A 22,737-nucleotide genomic window follows, 5' to 3' on the forward strand; every position below is an offset into this window, starting at 1 on the left:
AGGCCATTATATTTTTATAAATTTATGTACTCAATCCTTATATTTGAGAAATATTTCTGGGCTGAACTGTTAATTAAAAAATACATATTTCAAGCAAAACAATGGCCGTTTGCAGCATATAGGTTTCGAACCTACGCTGCCATGGAGAATCTGATTTCTAGTCAGAAGTCTTAACCGACAGACCAAGGCTAAATCTGTTTGAAAGTCGAAATATTCCTGGTGATGTGCCATGCGTTGAAATATAAGGCCATTATATTTTTATAAATTTATGTACTCAATCCTTATATTTCAGAAAAATTTCTGGGCTGAGCTGTTAATTAAAAATATATATTTCAAGCATAACAATGGCCATTTGCACTAGGTAGGTTTCGAACCTACGCTGGCATAGAGAATCTGATTTCTAGTCAGACGCCTTAACCGACAGACCAAGGCTAAATCTGTTTGAAAGTCGAACTATTTCTGGTGATGTGCCATGCGTTGAAATATAAGTCCATTATGTTTTTATAAATTTATGTACTCAATCCTTATATTTGAGAAAAATTTCTGGGCTGAGCTGTTAATTAAAAAATATATATTTCAAGCAAAACAATGGCCGTTTGCAGCATATAGGTTTCGAACCTACGCTGCCATGGAGAATCTGATTTCTAGTCAGAAGCCTTAACCGACAGACCAAGGCTAAATCTGTTTGAAAGTCGAAATATTCCTGGTGATGTGCCATGCGTTGAAATATAAGGCCATTATATTTTTATAAATTTATGTATTGAATCCCCATATTTGAGATAAATTTCTGGGCTGAGCTGTTAATTAAAAATATATATTTCAAGCAAAACAATGGCCGTTTGCAGTAGGTAGGTTTCGAACCTACGCTGCCATAGAGAATCTGATTTCTAGTCATACGCCTTAACCGACAGACCAAGGCTAAATCTGTTTGAAAGTCGAACTATTTCTGGTGATGTGCCATGCGTTGAAATATAAGTCCATTATATTTTTATAAATTTATGTACTCAATCCTTATATTTGAGAAAAATTTCTGGGCTGAGCTGTTAATTAAAAAATATATATTTCAAGCAAAACAATGGCCGTTCGCAGTAGGTAGGTATCGAACCTACGCTGCCATGGAGAATCTGATTTCTAGTCAGAAGCCTTAACCGACAGGGCAAGGCTAAATCTGTTTGAAAGTCGAACTATTTCTGGTGATGTTCCATGCGTTGGAATATAAGGTCATTATATTTTTATAAATTTATGTATTGAATTCCCATATTTGAGAAAAATTTCTGGGCTGAGCTGTTAATTAAAAAATATATATTTCAAGCAAAACAATGGCCGTTTGCAGCAGGTAGGTTTCGAACCTACGCCGCCATGGAGAATCTGATTTCTAGTCAGAAGCCTTAACCGACAGGCCAAGGCTAAATCTGTTTGAAAGTCGAACTATTTCTGATTATGTGCCATGTTGAAATATAGGTCCATTATATTTCTATAAATTTATGTACTCAATCCTTATATTTGAGAAAAATTTCTGAACTGAGCTGTTAATTAAGAAATATATATTTCAAGCAAAACCATGGCCGTTCGCAGTAGGTAGGTTTCGAACCTACGCCGCCATGGAGAATCTGATTTCTAGTCAGAAGCCTTAACCGACAGACCAAGGCAAAATCTGTTTGAAAGTCGAACTATTTCTGATTATGTGCCATGTTGAAATATAGGTCCATTATGTTTTTATAAATTTATGTACTCAATCCTTATATTTGAGAAAAATTTCTGGGCTGAGCTGTTAATTAAAAAATATGTATTTCAAGCAAAACAATGGCCGTTTGCAGCAGGTAGGTTTCGAAACTACGCTGCTATGGAGAATCTGATTTCTACTCAGAAGCCTTAACCGACAGACCAAGGCTAAATCTGTTTGAAAGTCGAAATATTTCTGGTGATGTGCCATGCGTTGAAATATAAAGCCATTATATTTTTATAAATTTATGTATTGAATCCCCATATTTGAGAAAAATTTCTGGGTTGAGCTGTTAATTAAAAAATATATATTTCAAGCAAAACAATGGCCGTTTGCAGCATATAGGTTTCGAACCTACGCTGCCATGGAGAATCTGATTTCTAGTCAGAAGCCTTAACCGACAGACCAAGGCTAAATCTGTTTGAAAGTCGAAATATTCCTGGTGATGTGCCATGCGTTGAAATATAAGGCCATTATATTTTTATAAATTTATGTATTGAATCCCCATATTTGAGATAAATTTCTGGGCTGAGCTGTTAATTAAAAATATATATTTCAAGCAAAACAATGGCCGCTTGCAGTAGGTAGGTTTCGAACCTACGCTGCCATAGAGAATCTGATTTCTAGTCATACGCCTTAACCGACAGACCAAGGCTAAATCTGTTTGAAAGTCGAACTATTTCTGGTGATGTGCCATGCGTTGAAATATAAGTCCATTATATTTTTATAAATTTATGTACTCAATCCTTATATTTGAGAAAAATTTCTGGGCTGAGCTGTTAATTAAAAAATATATATTTCAAGCAAAACAATGGCCGTTCGCAGTAGGTAGGTATCGAACCTACGCTGCCATGGAGAATCTGATTTCTAGTCAGAAGCCTTAACCGACAGGGCAAGGCTAAATCTGTTTGAAAGTCGAACTATTTCTGGTGATGTTCCATGCGTTGGAATATAAGGCCATTATATTTTTATAAATTTATGTATTGAATTCCCATATTTGAGAAAAATTTCTGGGCTGAGCTGTTAATTAAAAAATATGTATTTCAAGAAAAACAATATCCGTTTGAGGCAGGTAGGTTTTGAACCTACGCTGCCATGGAGAATCTGAGTTCTAGTCAGACGCCTTAACCGACAGACCAAGGCTAAATCTGTTTGAAAGTCGAACTATTTCTGGTGATGTGCCATGCGTTGAAATATAAGTCTATTATATTTTTATAAATTTATGTACTCAATCCTTATATTTGAGAAAAATTTCTGGGCTGAGCTGTTAATTAAAAAATATATATTTCAAGCAAAACAATGGCCGTTTGCAGCAGGTAGGTTTCGAACCTACGCCGCCATGGAGAATCTGATTTCTAGTCAGAAGCCTTAACCGACAGACCAAGGCTAAATCTGTTTGAAAGTCGAACTATTTCTGAATATGTGCCATGTTGAAATATAGGTCCATTATATTTTTATAAATTTATGTACTCAATCCTTATATTTGAGAAAAATTTCTGGGCTGAGCTGTTAATTAAAAAATGTATATTTCATGCAAAACAATGGCCGTTTGCAGTAGGTAGGTTTCGAACCTACGCTGCCATAGAGAATCTGATTTCTAGTCAGACGCCTTAACCGACAGACCAAGGCTAAATCTGTTTGAAAGTCGAACTATTTCTGGTGATGTGCCATGCGTTGAAATATAAGTCCATTATATTTTTATAAATTTATGTACTCAATCCTTATATTTGAGAAAAATTTCTGGGCTGAGCTGTTAATTAAAAATATATATTTCAAGCAAAACAATGGCCGTTTGCAGCAGGTAGGTTTCGAACCTACGCTGCCATGGAGAATCTGATTTCTACTATTAACCGACAGACCAAGGCTAAATCTGTTTGAAAGTCGAAATATTTCTGGTGATGTGCCATGCGTTGAAATATAAAGCCATTATATTTTTATAAATTTATGTATTGAATCCCCATATTTGAGAAAAATTTCTGGGCTGAACTGTTAATAAAAAAATATATATTTCAAGCAAAACAATGGCCGTTTGCAGCATATAGGTTTCGAACCTACGCTGCCATGGAGAATCTGATTTCTAGTCAGAAGCCTTAACCGACAGACCAAGGCTAAATCTGTTTGAAAGTCGAAATATTCCTGGTGATGTGCCATGCGTTGAAATATAAGGCCATTATATTTTTATAAATTTATGTATTGAATCCCCATATTTGAGATAAATTTCTGGGCTGAGCTGTTAATTAAAAATATATATTTCAAGCAAAACAATGGCGGTTTGCAGTAGGTAGGTTTCGAACCTACGCTGGCATAGAGAATCTGATTTCTAGTCAGACGCCTTAACCGACAGACCAAGGCTAAATCTGTTTGAAAGTCGAACTATTTCTGGTGATGTGCCATGCGTTGAAATATAAGTCCATTATGTTTTTATAAATTTATGTACTCAATCCTTATATTTGAGAAAAATTTCTGGGCTGAGCTGTTAATTAAAAAATATGTATTTCAATCAAAACAATGGCCGTTTGCAGCAGGTAGGTTTCGAACCTACGCTGCCATGGAGAATCTGATTTCTACTCAGAAGCCTTAACCGACAGACCAAGGCTAAATCTGTTTGAAAGTCGAAATATTTCTGGTGATGTGCCATGCGTTGAAATATAAGGCTATTATATTTTTATAAATTTATGTATTGAATCCCCATATTTGAGAAATATTTCTGGGCTGAACTGTTAATTAAAAAATATATATTTCAAGCAAAACAATGACCGTTTGCAGCATATAGGTTTCGAACCTACGCTGCCATGGAGAATCTGATTTCTAGTCAGAAGTCTTAACCGACAGACCAAGGCTAAATCTGTTTGAAAGTCGAAATATTCCTGGTGATGTGCCATGCGTTGAAATATAAGGCCATTATATTTTTATAAATTTATGTACTCAATCCTTATATTTCAGAAAAATTTCTGGGCTGAGCTGTTAATTAAAAATATATATTTCAAGCAAAACAATGGCTGTTTGCAGTAGGTAGGTTTCGAACCTACGCTGCCATAGAGAATCTGATTTCTAGTCAGACGCCTTAACCGACAGACCAAGGCTAAATCTGTTTGAAAGTCGAACTATTTCTGGTGATGTGCCATGCGTTGAAATATAAGGCCATTATATTTTTATAAATTTATGTATTGAATCCCCATATTTGAGCTAAATTTCTGGGCTGAGCTGTTAATTAAAAATATATATTTCAAGCAAAACAATGGCCGTTTGCACTAGGTAGGTTTCGAACCTACGCTGGCATAGAGAATCTGATTTCTAGTCAGACGCCTTAACCGACAGACCAAGGCTAAATCTGTTTGAAAGTCGAACTATTTCTGGTGATGTGCCACGCGTTGAAATATAAGTCCATTATGTTTTTATAAATTTATGTACTCAATCCTTATATTTGAGAAAAATTTCTGGGCTGAGCTGTTAATTAAAAAATATGTATTTCAAGCAAAACAATGGCCGTTTGCAGCAGGTAGGTTTCGAAACTACGCTGCCATGGAGAATCTGATTTCTACTCAGAAGCCTTAACCGACAGACCAAGGCTAAATCTGTTTGAAAGTCGAAATATTTCTGGTGATGTGCCATGCGTTGAAATATAAAGCCATTATATTTTTATAAATTTATGTATTGAATCCCCATATTTGAGAAAAATTTCTGGGTTGAGCTGTTAATTAAAAAATATATATTTCAAGCAAAACAATGGCCGTTTGCAGCATATAGGTTTCGAACCTACGCTGCCATGGAGAATCTGATTTCTAGTCAGAAGCCTTAACCGACAGACCAAGGCTAAATCTGTTTGAAAGTCGAAATATTCCTGGTGATGTGCCATGCGTTGAAATATAAGGCCATTATATTTTTATAAATTTATGTATTGAATCCCCATATTTGAGATAAATTTCTGGGCTGAGCTGTTAATTAAAAATATATATTTCAAGCAAAACAATGGCCGTTTGCAGTAGGTAGGTTTCGAACCTACGCTGCCATAGAGAATCTGATTTCTAGTCATACGTCTTAACCGACAGACCAAGGCTAAATCTGTTTGAAAGTCGAACTATTTCTGGTGACGTGCCATGCGTTGAAATATAAGTCCATTATATTTTTATAAATTTATGTACTCAATCCTTATATTTGAGAAAAATTTCTGGGCTGAGCTGTTAATTTAAAAATATATATTTCAAGCAAAACAATGGCCGTTCGCAGTAGGTAGGTATCGAACCTACGCTGCCATGGAGAATCTGATTTCTAGTCAGAAGCCTTAACCGACAGGGCAAGGCTAAATCTGTTTGAAAGTCGAACTATTTCTGGTGATGTTCCATGCGTTGGAATATAAGGCCATTATATTTTTATAAATTTATGTATTGAATTCCCATATTTGAGAAAAATTTCTGGGCTGAGCTGTTAATTAAAAAATATGTATTTCAAGAAAAACAATGGCCGTTTGAGGCAGGTAGGTTTTGAACCTACGCTGCCATGGAGAATCTGAGTTCTAGTCAGACGCCTTAACCGACAGACCAAGGCTAAATCTGTTTGAAAGTCGAACTATTTCTGGTGATGTGCCATGCGTTGAAATATAAGTCTATTATATTTTTATAAATTTATGTACTCAATCCTTATATTTGAGAAAAATTTCTGGGCTGAGCTGTTAATTAAAAAATATATATTTCAAGCAAAACAATGGCCGTTTGCAGCAGGTAGGTTTCGAACCTACGCCGCCATGGAGAATCTGATTTCTAGTCAGAAGCCTTAACCGACAGACCAAGGCTAAATCTGTTTGAAAGTCGAACTATTTCTGATTATGTGCCATGTTGAAATATAGGTCCATTATATTTCTATAAATTTATGTACTCAATCCTTATATTTGAGAAAAATTTCTGAACTGAGCTGTTAATTAAGAAATATATATTTCAAGCAAAACCATGGCCGTTCGCAGTAGGTAGGTATCGAACCTACGATGCCTTGGAGAATCTGATTTCTAGTCAGACGCCTTAACCGACAGACCAAGGCTAAATCTTTTTGAAAGTTTAACTATTTCTGATTATGTGCTATGCGTTGAAATATAAGTCCATTATATTTTTATAAATTTATGTACTCAATCCTTATATTTGAGAAAAATTTCTGGGCTGAGCTGTTAATTAAAAAATGTATATTTCATGCAAAACAATGGCCGTTTGCAGTAGGTAGGTTTCGAACCTACGCTGCCATAGAGAATCTGATTTCTAGTCAGACGCCTTAACCGACAGACCAAGGCTAAATCTGTTTGAAAGTCGAACTATTTCTGGTGATGTGCCATGCGTTGAAATATAAGGCCATTATATTTTTATAAATTTATGTATTGAATCCCCATATTTGAGCTAAATTTCTGGGCTGAGCTGTTAATTAAAAATATATATTTCAAGCAAAACAATGGCCGTTTGCACTAGGTAGGTTTCGAACCTACGCTGGCATAGAGAATCTGATTTCTAGTCAGACGCCTTAACCGACAGACCAAGGCTAAATCTGTTTGAAAGTCGAACTATTTCTGGTGATGTGCCATGCGTTGAAATATAAGTCCATTATGTTTTTATAAATTTATGTACTCAATCCTTATATTTGAGAAAAATTTCTGGGCTGAGCTGTTAATTAAAAATATATATTTCAAGCAAAACAATGGCCGTTTGCAGTAGGTAGGTTTCGAACCTACGCTGCCATAGAGAATCTGATTTCTAGTCAGACGCCTTAACCGACAGACCAAGGCTAAATCTGTTTGAAAGTCGAACTATTTCTGGTGATGTGCCATGCGTTGAAATATAAGGCCATTATACTTTTATAAATTTATGTATTGAATCCCCATATTTGAGCTAAATTTCTGGGCTGAGCTGTTAATTAAAAATATATATTTCAAGCAAAACAATGGCCGTTTGCAGTAGGTAGGTTTCGAACCTACGCTGGCATAGAGAATCTGATTTCTAGTCAGACGCCTTAACCGACAGACCAAGGCTAAATCTGTTTGAAAGTCGAACTATTTCTGGTGATGTGCCATGCGTTGAAATATAAGTCCATTATGTTTTTATAAATTTATGTACTCAATCCTTATATTTGAGAAAAATTTCTGGGCTGAGCTGTTAATTAAAAAATATGTGTTTCAAGCAAAACAATGGCCGTTTGCAGCAGGTAGGTTTCGAACCTACGCTGCCATGGAGAATCTGATTTCTACTCTTAACCGACAGACCAAGGCTAAATCTGTTTGAAAGTCGAAATATTTCTGGTGATGTGCCATGCGTTGAAATATAAAGCCATTATATTTTTATAAATTTATGTATTGAATCCCCATATTTGGGAAAAATTTCTGGGCTGAACTGTTAATAAAAAAATATATATTTCAAGCAAAACAATGGCCATTTGCAGCATATAGGTTTCGAACCTACGCTGCCATGGAGAATCTGATTTCTAGTCAGAAGCCTTAACCGACAGACCAAGGCTAAATCTGTTTGAAAGTCGAAATATTCCTGGTGATGTGCCATGCGTTGAAATATAAGGCCATTATATTTTTATAAATTTATGTATTGAATCCCCATATTTGAGATAAATTTCTGGGCTGAGCTGTTAATTAAAAATATATATTTCAAGCAAAACAATGGCCGTTTGCAGTAGGTAGGTTTCGAACCTACGCTGCCATAGAGAATCTGATTTCTAGTCATACGCCTTAACCGACAGACCAAGGCTAAATCTGTTTGAAAGTCGAACTATTTCTGGTGATGTGCCATGCTTTGAAATATAAGTCCATTATATTTTTATAAATTTATGTACTCAATCCTTATATTTGAGAAAAATTTCTGGGCTGAGCTGTTAATTAAAAAATATGTATTTCAAGCAAAACAATGGCCGTTCGCAGTAGGTAGGTATCGAACCTACGCTGCCATGGAGAATCTGATTTCTAGTCAGACGCCTTAACCGACGGACCAAGGCTAAATCTGTTTGAAAGTCGAACTATTTCTGGTGATGTGCCATGCGTTGAAATATAAGGCCATTATATTTTTATAAATTTATGTATTCAATCCCCATATTTGAGAAAAATTTCTGGGCTGAGCTGTTAATTAAAAAATATATATTTCAAGCAAAACAATGACCGTTTGCAGCAGGTAGGTTTCGAACCTACGCTGCCATGGAGAATCTGATTTCTAGTCAGAAGCCTTAACCGACAGACCAAGGCTAAATCTGTTTGAAAGTCGAACTATTTCTGATTATGTGCCATGTTGAAATATAAGTCCATTATATTTCTATAAATTTATGTACTCAATCCTTATATTTGAGAAAAATTTCTGAACTGAGCTGTTAATTAAGAAATATATATTTCAAGCAAAACCATGGCCGTTCGCAGTAGGTAGGTATCGAACCTACGATGCCTTGGAGAATCTGATTTCTAGTCAGACGCCTTAAAAGACAGACCAAGGCTAAATCTGTTTGAAAGTTTAACTATTTCTGATTATGTGCCATGCGTTGAAATATAAGTCCATTATATTTTTATAAATTTATGTACTCAATCCTTATATTTGAGAAAAATTTCTGGACTGAGCTGTTAATTAAAAAATGTATATTTCATGCAAAACAATGGCCGTTTGCAGTAGGTAGGTTTCGAACCTACGCTGCCATAGAGAATCTGATTTCTAGTCATACGCCTTAACCGACAGACCAAGGCTAAATCTGTTTGAAAGTCGAACAATTTCTGGTGATGTGCCATGCGTTGAAATATAAGTCCATTATATTTTTATAAATTTATGTACTCAATCCTTATATTTGAGAAAAATTTCTGGGCTGAGATGTTAATTAAAAAATATATATTTCAAGCAAAACAATGGCCGTTCGCAGTAGGTAGGTATCGATCCTACGCTGCCATGGAGAATCTGATTTCTAGTCAGAAGCCTTAACCGACAGACCAAGGCTAAATCTGTTTGAAAGTCGAAATATTCCTGGTGATGTGCCATGCGTTGAAATATAAGGCCATTATATTTTTATAAATTTATGTATTGAATCCCCATATTTGAGATAAATTTCTGGGCTGAGCTGTTAATTAAAAATATATATTTCAAGCAAAACAATGGCCGTTTGCAGTAGGTAGGTTTCGAACCTACGCTGCCATAGAGAATCTGATTTCTAGTCATACGCCTTAACCGACAGACCAAGGCTAAATCTGTTTGAAAGTCGAACTATTTCTGGTGATGTGCCATGCGTTGAAATATAAGTCCATTATATTTTTATAAATTTATGTACTCAATCCTTATATTTGAGAAAAATTTCTGGGCTGAGCTGTTAATTAAAAAATATATATTTCAAGCAAAACAATGGCCGTTCGCAGTAGGTAGGTATCGAACCTACGCTGCCATGGAGAATCTGATTTCTAGTCAGACCCCTTAACCGACAGACCAAGGCTAAATCTGTTTGAAAGTCGAACTATTTCTGATTATGTGCCATGCGTTGAAATATAAGTCCATTATATTTTTATAAATTTATGTACTCAATCCTTATATTGGAGAAAAATTTCTGGGCTGAGCTGTTAATTAAAAAATATGTATCTTAAGCAAAACAATGGCCGTTTGCAGCATACAGGTTTCGAACGTACGCTGCCATGGAGAATCTGATTTCTAGTCAGAAGCCTTAACCGACAGGGCAAGGCTAAATCTGTTTGAAAGTCGAACTATTTCTGGTGATGTTCCATGCGTTGAAATAAAAGGCCATTATATTTTTATAAATTTATGTATTGAATTCCCATATTTGAGAAAAATTAAAAATATATATTTCAAGCAAAACAATGGCCGTTTGCAGTAGGTAGGTTTCGAACCTACGCTGCCATAGAGAATCTGATTTCTAGTCATACGCCTTAACCGACAGACCAAGGCTAAATCTGTTTGAAAGTCGAACTATTTCTGGTGATGTGCCATGCGTTGAAATATAAGTCCATTATATTTTTATAAATTTATGTACTCAATCCTTATATTTGAGAAAAATTTCTGGGCTGAGCTGTTAATTAAAAAATATGTATCTTAAGCAAAACAATGGCCGTTTGCAGCATATAGGTTTCGAACGTACGCTGCCATGGAGAATCTGATTTCTAGTCAGAAGCCTTAACCGACAGGGCAAGGCTAAATCTGTTTGAAAGTCGAACTATTTCTGGTGATGTTCCATGCGTTGAAATATATGGCCATTATATTTTCATAAATTTATGTATTGAATCCCCATATTTGAGAAAAATTTCTGGGCTGAGCTGTTAATTAAAAAATATATATTTCAAGCAAAACAATGGCCGATTGCAGCATATAGGTTTCGAACCTACGCTGCCATGGAGAATCTGATTTCTAGTCAGAAGCCTTAACCGACAGACCAAGGCTAAATCTGTTTGAAAGTCGAACTATTTCTGGTGATGTGCCATGCGTTGAAATATAAGTCCATTATGTCTTTATAAATTTATGTACTCAATCCTTATATTTGAGAAAAATTTCTGGGCTGAGCTGTTAATTAAAAAATATGTATTTCAATCAAAACAATGGCCGTTTGCAGCAGGTAGGTTTCGAACCTACGCTGCCATGGAGAATCTGATTTCTACTCAGAAGCCTTAACCGACAGACCAAGGCTAAATCTGTTTGAAAGTCGAAATATTTCTGGTGATGTGCCATGCGTTGAAATATAAGGCCATTATATTTTTATAAATTTATGTATTGAATCCCCATATTTGAGAAAAATTTCTGGGCTGAACTGTTAATTAAAAAATATATATTTCAAGCAAAACAATGGCCGTTTGCAGCATATAGGTTTCGAACCTACGCTGCCATGGAGAATCTGATTTCTAGTCAGAAGTCTTAACCGACAGACCAAGGCTAAATCTGTTTGAAAGTCGAAATATTCCTGGTGATGTGCCATGCGTTAAAATATAAGGCCATAATATTTTTATAAATTTATGTAGTCAATCCCCATATTTGAGAAAAGTTTCTGGGCTGAGCTGTTAATTAAAAAATATATATTTCAAGCAAAACAATGGTCTTTTGCAGTAGGTGGGATTCGAACCTACGCTGCCATAGAGAATCTGATTTCTAGTCAGACGCCTTAACCGACGGACCAAGGCTAAATCTGTTTGAAAGTCGAACTATTTCTGGTGATGTGCCATGCGTTGAAATATAAGGCCATTATATTTTTATAAATTTATGTATTCAATCCCCATATTTGAGAAAAATTTCTGGGCTGAGCTGTTAATTAAAAAATATATATTTCAAGCAAAACAATGACCGTTTGCAGCAGGTAGGTTTCGAACCTACGCTGCCATGGAGAATCTGATTTCTAGTCAGAAGCCTTAACCGACAGACCAAGGCTAAATCTGTTTGAAAGTCGAACTATTTCTGATTATGTGCCATGTTGAAATATAAGTCCATTATATTTCTATAAATTTATGTACTCAATCCTTATATTTGAGAAAAATTTCTGAACTGAGCTGTTAATTAAGAAATATATATTTCAAGCAAAACCATGGCCGTTCGCAGTAGGTAGGTATCGAACCTACGATGCCTTGGAGAATCTGATTTCTAGTCAGACGCCTTAATCGACAGACCAAGGCTAAATCTGTTTGAAAGTTTAACTATTTCTGATTATGTGCCATGCGTTGAAATATAAGTCCATTATATTTTTATAAATTTATGTACTCAATCCTTATATTTGAGAAAAATTTCTGGACTGAGCTGTTAATTAAAAAATGTATATTTCATGCAAAACAATGGCCGTTTGCAGTAGGTAGGTTTCGAACCTACGCTGCCATAGAGAATCTGATTTCTAGTCATACGCCTTAACCGACAGACCAAGGCTAAATCTGTTTGAAAGTCGAACAATTTCTGGTGATGTGCCATGCGTTGAAATATAAGTCCATTATATTTTTATAAATTTATGTACTCAATCCTTATATTTGAGAAAAATTTCTGGGCTGAGCTGTTAATTAAAAAATATATATTTCAAGCAAAACAATGGCCGTTCGCAGTAGGTAGGTATCGATCCTACGCTGCCATGGAGAATCTGATTTCTAGTCAGAAGCCTTAACCGACAGACCAAGGCTAAATCTGTTTGAAAGTCGAAATATTCCTGGTGATGTGCCATGCGTTGAAATATAAGGCCATTATATTTTTATAAATTTATGTATTGAATCCCCATATTTGAGAAAAATTTCTGAGTTGAGCTGTTAATTAAAAAATATATATTTCACGCAAAACAATGGCCGTTTGCAGTAGGTAGTTATCGAACCTACGCTGCTATGGAGAATCTGATTTCTAGTCAGACGCCTTAACCGACAGACCAAGGCTAAATCTGTTTGAAAGTCGAACTATTTCTGGTGATGTGCCATGCGTTAAAATATAAGGCCATAATATTTTTATAAATTTATGTAGTCAATCCCCATATTTGAGAAAAGTTTCTGGGCTGAGCTGTTAATTAAAAAATATATATTTCAAGCAAAACAATGGTCTTTTGCAGTAGGTGGGATTCGAACCTACGCTGCCATAGAGAATCTGATTTCTAGTCAGACGCCTTAACCGACGGACCAAGGCTAAATCTGTTTGAAAGTCGAACTATTTCTGGTGATGTGCCATGCGTTGAAATATAAGGCCATTATATTTTTATAAATTTATGTATTCAATCCCCATATTTGAGAAAAATTTCTGGGCTGAGCTGTTAATTAAAAAATATATATTTCAAGCAAAACAATGACCGTTTGCAGCAGGTAGGTTTCGAACCTACGCTGCCATGGAGAATCTGATTTCTAGTCAGAAGCCTTAACCGACAGACCAAGGCTAAATCTGTTTGAAAGTCGAACTATTTCTGATTATGTGCCATGTTGAAATATAAGTCCATTATATTTCTATAAATTTATGTACTCAATCCTTATATTTGAGAAAAATTTCTGAACTGAGCTGTTAATTAAGAAATATATATTTCAAGCAAAACCATGGCCGTTCGCAGTAGGTAGGTATCGAACCTACGATGCCTTGGAGAATCTGATTTCTAGTCAGACGCCTTAATCGACAGACCAAGGCTAAATCTGTTTGAAAGTTTAACTATTTCTGATTATGTGCCATGCGTTGAAATATAAGTCCATTATATTTTTATAAATTTATGTACTCAATCCTTATATTTGAGAAAAATTTCTGGACTGAGCTGTTAATTAAAAAATGTATATTTCATGCAAAACAATGGCCGTTTGCAGTAGGTAGGTTTCGAACCTACGCTGCCATAGAGAATCTGATTTCTAGTCATACGCCTTAACCGACAGACCAAGGCTAAATCTGTTTGAAAGTCGAACAATTTCTGGTGATGTGCCATGCGTTGAAATATAAGTCCATTATATTTTTATAAATTTATGTACTCAATCCTTATATTTGAGAAAAATTTCTGGGCTGAGCTGTTAATTAAAAAATATATATTTCAAGCAAAACAATGGCCGTTCGCAGTAGGTAGGTATCGATCCTACGCTGCCATGGAGAATCTGATTTCTAGTCAGAAGCCTTAACCGACAGACCAAGGCTAAATCTGTTTGAAAGTCGAAATATTCCTGGTGATGTGCCATGCGTTGAAATATAAGGCCATTATATTTTTATAAATTTATGTATTGAATCCCCATATTTGAGATAAATTTCTGGGCTGAGCTGTTAATTAAAAATATATATTTCAAGCAAAACAATGGCCGTTTGCAGTAGGTAGGTTTCGAACCTACGCTGCCATAGAGAATCTGATTTCTAGTCATACGCCTTAACCGACAGACCAAGGCTAAATCTGTTTGAAAGTCGAACTATTTCTGGTGATGTGCCATGCGTTGAAATATAAGTCCATTATATTTTTATAAATTTATGTACTCAATCCTTATATTTGAGAAAAATTTCTGGGCTGAGCTGTTAATTAAAAAATATATATTTCAAGCAAAACAATGGCCGTTCGCAGTAGGTAGGTATCGAACCTACGCTGCCATGGAGAATCTGATTTCTAGTCAGACCCCTTAACCGACAGACCAAGGCTAAATCTGTTTGAAAGTCGAACTATTTCTGATTATGTGCCATGCGTTGAAATATAAGTCCATTATATTTTTATAAATTTATGTACTCAATCCTTATATGTGAGAAAAATTTCTGGGCTGAGCTGTTAATTAAAAAATATGTATCTTAAGCAAAACAATGGCCGTTTGCAGCATATAGGTTTCGAACGTACGCTGCCATGGAGAATCTGATTTCTAGTCAGAAGCCTCAACCGACAGGGCAAGGCTAAATCTGTTTGAAAGTCGAACTATTTCTGGTGATGTTCCATGCGTTGAAATAAAAGGCCATTATATTTTTATAAATTTATGTATTGAATTCCCATATTTGAGAAAAATTAAAAATATATATTTCAAGCAAAACAATGGCCGTTTGCAGTAGGTAGGTTTCGAACCTACGCTGCCATAGAGAATCTGATTTCTAGTCATACGCCTTAACCGACAGACCAAGGCTAAATCTGTTTGAAAGTCGAACTATTTCTGGTGATGTGCCATGCGTTGAAATATAAGTCCATTATATTTTTATAAATTTATGTACTCAATCCTTATATTTGAGAAAAATTTCTGGGCTGAGCTGTTAATTAAAAAATATGTATCTTAAGCAAAACAATGGCCGTTTGCAGCATATAGGTTTCGAACGTACGCTGCCATGGAGAATCTGATTTCTAGTCAGAAGCCTTAACCGACAGGGCAAGGCTAAATCTGTTTGAAAGTCGAACTATTTCTGGTGATGTTCCATGCGTTGAAATATAAGGCCATTATATTTTCATAAATTTATGTATTGAATCCCCATATTTGAGAAAAATTTCTGGGCTGAGCTGTTAATTAAAAAATATATATTTCAAGCAAAACAATGGCCGATTGCAGCATATAGGTTTCGAACCTACGCTGCCATGGAGAATCTGATTTCTAGTCAGAAGCCTTAACCGACAGACCAAGGCTAAATCTGTTTGAAAGTCGAACTATTTCTGGTGATGTGCCATGCGTTGAAATATAAGTCCATTATGTCTTTATAAATTTATGTACTCAATCCTTATATTTGAGAAAAATTTCTGGGCTGAGCTGTTAATTAAAAAATATGTATTTCAATCAAAACAATGGCCGTTTGCAGCAGGTAGGTTTCGAACCTACGCTGCCATGGAGAATCTGATTTCTACTCAGAAGCCTTAACCGACAGACCAAGGCTAAATCTGTTTGAAAGTCGAAATATTTCTGGTGATGTGCCATGCGTTGAAATATAAGGCCATTATATTTTTATAAATTTATGTATTGAATCCCCATATTTGAGAAAAATTTCTGGGCTGAACTGTTAATTAAAAAATATATATTTCAAGCAAAACAATGGCCGTTTGCAGCATATAGGTTTCGAACCTACGCTGCCATGGAGAATCTGATTTCTAGTCAGAAGTCTTAACCGACAGACCAAGGCTAAATCTGTTTGAAAGTCGAAATATTCCTGGTGATGTGCCATGCGTTGAAATATAAGGCCATTATATTTTTATAAATTTATGTATTGAATCCCCATATTTGAGATAAATTTCTGGGCTGAGCTGTTAATTAAAAATATATATTTCAAGCAAAACAATGGCCGTTTGCAGTAGGTAAGTTTCGAACCTACGCTGTCATAGAGAATCTGATTTCTAGTCAGACGCCTTAACCGACAGACCAAGGCTAAATTTATTTGAAAGTCGAACTATTTCTGGTGATGTGCCATGCGTTGAAATATAAGTCCATTATGTTTTTATAAATTTATGTACTCAATCCTTATATTTGAGAAAAATTTCTGGGCTGAGCTGTTAATTAAAAATATATATTTCAAGCAAAACAATGGCCGTTTGCAGTAGGTAGGTTTCGAAACTACGCTGCCATAGAGAATCTGATTTCTAGTTAGACGCCTTAACCGACAGACCAAGGCTAAATCTGTTTGAAAGTCGAACTATTTCTGGTGATGTGCCATGCGTTGAAATATAAGGCCATTATATTTTTATAAATTTATGTATTGAATCCCCATATTTGAGCTAAATTTCTGGGCTGAGCTGTTAATTAAAAATATATATTTCAAGCAAAACAATGGCCGTTTGCACTAGGTAGGTTTCGAACCTACGCTGGCATAGAGAATCTGATTTCTAGTCAGACGCCTTAACCGACAGACCAAGGCTAAATCTGTTTGAAAGTCGAACTATTTCTGGTGATGTGCCATGCGTTAAAATATAAGTCCATTATGTTTTTATAAATTTATGTACTCAATCCTTATATTTGAGAAAAATTTCTGGGCTGAGCTGTTAATTAAAAAATATGTATTTCAAGCAAATCAATGGCCGTTTGCAGCATATAGGTTTCGAACCTACGCTGCCATGGAGAATCTGATTTCTAGTCAGAAGCCTTAACCGAAAGACCAAGGCTAAATCTGTTTGAAAGTCGAAATATTCCTGGTGATGTGCCATGCGTTGAAATATAAGGCCATTATATTTTTATAAATTTATGTATTGAATCCCCATATTTGAGATAAATTTCTGGGCTGAGCTGTTAATTAAAAATATATATTTCAAGCAAAACAATGGCCGTTTGCAGTAGGTAGGTTTCGAACCTACGCTGCCATAGAGAATCTGATTTCTAGTCATACGCCTTAACCGACAGACCAAGGCTAAATCTGTTTGAAAGTCGAACTATTTCTGGTGATGTGCCATGCGTTGAAATATAAGTCCATTATATTTTTATAAATTTATGTACTCAATCCTTATATTTGAGAAAAATTTCTGGGCTGAGCTGTTAATTAAAAAATATGTATTTCAATCAAAACAATGGCCGTTTGCAGCAGGTAGGTTTCGAACCTACGCTGCCATGGAGAATCTGATTTCTACTCAGAAGCCTTAACCGACAGACCAAGGCTAAATCTGTTTGAAAGTCGAAATATTTCTGGTGATGTGCCATGCGTTGAAATATAAGGCCATTATATTTTTATAAATTTATGTATTGAATCCCCATATTTGAGAAAAATTTCTGGGCTGAACTGTTAATTAAAAAATATATATTTCAAGCAAAACAATGGCCGTTTGCAGCATATAGGTTTCGAACCTACGCTGCCATGGAGAATCTGATTTCTAGTCAGAAGTCTTAACCGACAGACCAAGGCTAAATCTGTTTGAAAGTCGAAATATTCCTGGTGATGTGCCATGCGTTGAAATATAAGGCCATTATATTTTTATAAATTTATGTATTGAATCCCCATATTTGAGATAAATTTCTGGGCTGAGCTGTTGATTAAAAATATATATTTCAAGCAAAACAATGGCCGTTTGCAGTAGGTAGGTTTCGAACCTACGCTGTCATAGAGAATATGATTTCTAGTCAGACGCCTTAACCGACAGACCAAGGCTAAATCTGTTTGAAAGTCGAACTATTTCTGGTGATGTGCCATGCGTTGAAATATAAGTCCATTATGTTTTATAAATTTATGTACTCAATCCTTATATTTGAGAAAAATTTCTGGGCTGAGCTGTTAATTAAAAATATATATTTCAAGCAAAACAATGGCCGTTTGCAGTAGGTAGGTTTCGAACCTACGCTGCCATAGAGAATCTGATTTCTAGTCAGACGCCTTAACCGACAGACCAAGGCTAAATCTGTTTGAAAGTCGAACTATTTCTGGTGATGTGCCATGCGTTGAAATATAAGGCCATTATATTTTTATAAATTTATGTATTGAATCCCCATATTTGAGCTAAATTTCTGGGCTGAGCTTTTAATTAAAAATATATATTTCAAGCAAAACAATGGCCGTTTGCACTAGGTAGGTTTCGAACCTACGCTGGCATTGAGAATCTGATTTCTAGTCAGACGCCTTAACCGACAGACCAAGGCTAAATCTGTTTGAAAGTCGAACTATTTCTGGTGATGTGCCATGCGTTAAAATATAAGTCCATTATGTTTTTATAAATTTATGTACTCAATCCTTATATTTGAGAAAAATTTCTGGGCTGAGCTGTTAATTAAAAAATATGTATTTCAAGCAAAACAATGGCCGTTTGCAGCATATAGGTTTCGAACCTACGCTGCCATGGAGAATCTGATTTCTAGTCAGAAGCCTTAACCGACAGACCAAGGCTAAATCTGTTTGAAAGTCGAAATATTCCTGGTGATGTGCCATGCGTTGAAATATAAGGCCATTATATTTTTATAAATTTATGTATTGAATCCCCATATTTGAGATAAATTTCTGGGCTGAGCTGTTAATTAAAAATATATATTTCAAGCAAAACAATGGCCGTTTGCAGTAGGTAGGTTTCGAACCTACGCTGCCATAGAGAATCTGATTTCTAGTCATACGCCTTAACCGACAGGCCAAGGCTAAATCTGTTTGAAAGTCGAACTATTTCTGGTGATGTGCCATGCGTTGAAATATAAGTCCATTATATTTTTATAAATTTATGTACTCAATCCTTATATTTGAGAAAAATTTCTGGGCTGAGCTGTTAATTAAAAAATATATATTTCAAGCAAAACAATGGCCGTTCGCAGTAGGCAGGTATCGAACCTACGCTGCCATGGAGAATCTGATTTCTAGTCAGACCCCTTAACCGACAGACCAAGGCTAAATCTGTTTGAAAGTCGAACTATTTCTGATTATGTGCCATGCGTTGAAATATAAGTCCATTATATTTTTATAAATTTATGTACTCAATCCTTATATTTGAGAAAAATTTCTGGGCTGAGCTGTTAATTAAAAAATATGTATCTCAAGCAAAACAATGGCCGTTTGCAGCATATAGGTTTCGAACCTACGCTGCCATGGAGAATCTGATTTCTAGTCAGAAGCCTTAACCGACAGGGCAAGGCTAAATCTGTTTGAAAGTCGAACTATTTCTGGTGATGTTCCATGCGTTGAAATATAAGGCCATTATATTTTTATAAATTTATGTATTGAATTCCCATATTTGAGAAAAATTTCTGGGCTGAGCTGTTAATTAAAAAATAAGTATTTCAAGCAAAACAATGGCCGTTTGAGGCAGGTAGGTTTTGAACCTACGCTGCCATGGAGGATCTGATTTCTAGTCAGACGCCTTAACCGACAGACCAAGGCTAAATCTGTTTGAAAGTCGAACTATTTATGGTGATGTGCCATGCGTTGAAATATAAGTCTATTATATTTTTATAAATTTATGTACTCAATCCTTATATTTGAGAAAAATTTCTGGGCTGAGCTGTTAATTAAAAAATATATATTTCAAGCAAAGCAATGGCCGTTTGCAGCAGGTAGGTTTCGAACCTACGCTGCCATGGAGAATCTGATTTCTAGTCAGAAGCCTTAACCGACAGACCAAGGCTAAATCTGTTTGAAAGTCGAACTTTTTCTGATTATGTGCCATGTTGAAATATAAGTCCATTATATTTCTATAAATTTATGTACTCCATCCTTATATTTGAGAAAAATTTCTGAACTGAGCTGTTAATTAAGAAATATATATTTCAAGCAAAACCATGGCCGTTCGCAGTAGGTAGGTATCGAACCTACGATGCCTTGGAGAATCTGATTTCTAGTCAGACGCCTTAACCGGCAGACCAAGGCTAAATCTGTTTGAAAGTCGAACTTTTTCTGATTATGTGCCATGTTGAAATATAAGTCCATTATATTTCTATAAATTTATGTACTCAATCCTTATATTTGAGAAAAATTTCTGAACTGAGCTGTTAATTTAGAAATATATATTTCAAGCAAAACCATGGCCGTTCGCAGCAGGTAGGTTTCGAACCTACGCTGCCATGGAGAATCTGATTTCTAGTCAGAAGCCTTAACCGACAGACCAAGGCTAAATCTGTTTGAAAGTCGAACTTTTTCTGATTATGTGCCATGTTGAAATATAAGTCCATTATATTTCTATAAATTTATGTACTCAATCCTTATATTTGAGAAAAATTTCTGAACTGAGCTGTTAATTAAGAAATATATATTTCAAGCAAAACCATGGCCGTTCGCAGTAGGTAGGTATCGAACCTACGATGCCTTGGAGAATCTGATTTCTAGTCAGAAGCCTTAACCGACAGACCAAGGCTAAATCTGTTTGAAAGTCGAAATATTCCTGGTGATGTGCCATGCGTTGAAATATAAGGCCATTATATTTTTATATATTTATGTATTGAATCCCCATATTTGAGATAAATTTCTGGGCTGAGCTGTTAATTAAAAATATATATTTCAAGCAAAACAATGGCCGTTTGCAGTAGGTAGGTTTCGAACCTACGCTGCCATAGAGAATCTGATTTCTAGTCATACGCCTTAACCGACAGACCAAGGCTAAATCTGTTTGAAAGTCGAACTATTTCTGGTGATGTGCCATGCGTTGAAATATAAGTCCATTATATTTTTATAAATTTATGTACTCAATCCTTATATTTGAGAAAAATTTCTGGGCTGAGCTGTTAATTAAAAAATATATATTTCAAGCAAAACAATGGCCGTTCGCAGTAGGTAGGTATCGAACCTACGCTGCCATGGAGAATCTGATTTCTAGTCAGAACCCTTAACCGACAGACCAAGGCTAAATCTGTTTGAAAGTCGAACTATTTCTGATTATGTGCCATGCGTTGAAATATAAGTCCATTATATTTTTATAAATTTATGTACTCAATCCTTATATTTGCGAAAAATTTCTGGGCTGAGCTGTTAATTAAAAAATATGTATCTCAAGCAAAACAATGGCCGTTTGCAGCATATAGGTTTCGAACCTACGCTGCCATGGAGAATCTGATTTCTAGTCAGAAGCCTTAACCGACAGGGCAAGGCTAAATCTGTTTGAAAGTCGAACTATTTCTGGTGATGTTCCATGCGTTGAAATATAAGGCCATTATATTTTTATAAATTTATGTATTGAATCCCCATATTTGAGATAAATTTCTGGGCTTGGCTGTTAATTAAAAAATATATATTTCAAGCAAAACAATGGCCGTTTGCAGTAGGTAGGTTTCGAACCTACGCTGCCATAGAGAATCTGATTTCTAGTCAGACGCCTTAACCGACAGACCAAGGCTAAATCTGTTTGAAAGTCGAACTATTTCTGGTAATGTGCCATGCGTTGAAATATAGGTCCATTATATTTTTATAAATTTATGTACTCAATCCTTATATTTGAGAAATATTTCTGGGCTGAGCTGTTAATTAAATAATATATATTTCAAGCAAAACAATGGCCGTTTGCAGCAGGTAGGTTTCGAACCTACGCTGCCATGGAGAATCTGATTTCTAGTCAGAAGCCTTAACCGACAGACCAAGGCTAAATCTGTTTGAAAGTCGAAATATTTCTGGTGATGTGCCATGCGTTGAAATATAAGGCCATTATATTTTTATAAATTTATGTATTGAATCCCCATATTTGAGAAAAACTTCTGGGCTGAGCTGTTAATTAAAAAATATATATTTCAAGCAAAACAATGGCCGTTTGCAGCAGGTAGGTTTCGAACCTACGATGCCATGGAGAATCTGATTTCTAGTCAGAAGCCTTAACCGACAGACCAAGGCTATATATGTTTGAAAGTCGAACTATTTCTGGTGATGTGCCATGCGTTGAAATATAAGGCTATTATATTTTTATAAATTTATGTATTGAATCAACATATTTGAGAAAAATTTCTGGGCTGATCTGTTAATTAAAAAATATATATTTCAAGTAAAACAATGGCCGTTTGCAGCATATAGGTTTCGAACATACGCTGCCATGGAGAATCTGATTTCTAGTCAGAAGCCTTAACCGACAGACCAAGGCTAAATCTGTTTGAAAGTTTAACTATTTCTGATTATGTGCCATGCGTTGAAATATAAGTCCATTATATTTTTATAAATTTATGTACTCAATCCTTATATTTGAGAAAAATTTCTGGGCTGAGCTGTTAATTAAAAAATATATATATCAAGCAAAACAATGGCCGTTTGCAGTAGGTAGGTTTCGAACCTACCCTGCCATAG

The sequence above is a fragment of the Cylas formicarius genome, unplaced genomic scaffold, assembly GCF_029955315.1.
Source record: "Cylas formicarius isolate icCylForm1 unplaced genomic scaffold, icCylForm1.1 PGA_scaffold_16__1_contigs__length_5364039, whole genome shotgun sequence".
In the NCBI taxonomy this organism is placed as follows: domain Eukaryota; kingdom Metazoa; phylum Arthropoda; class Insecta; order Coleoptera; family Brentidae; genus Cylas; species Cylas formicarius.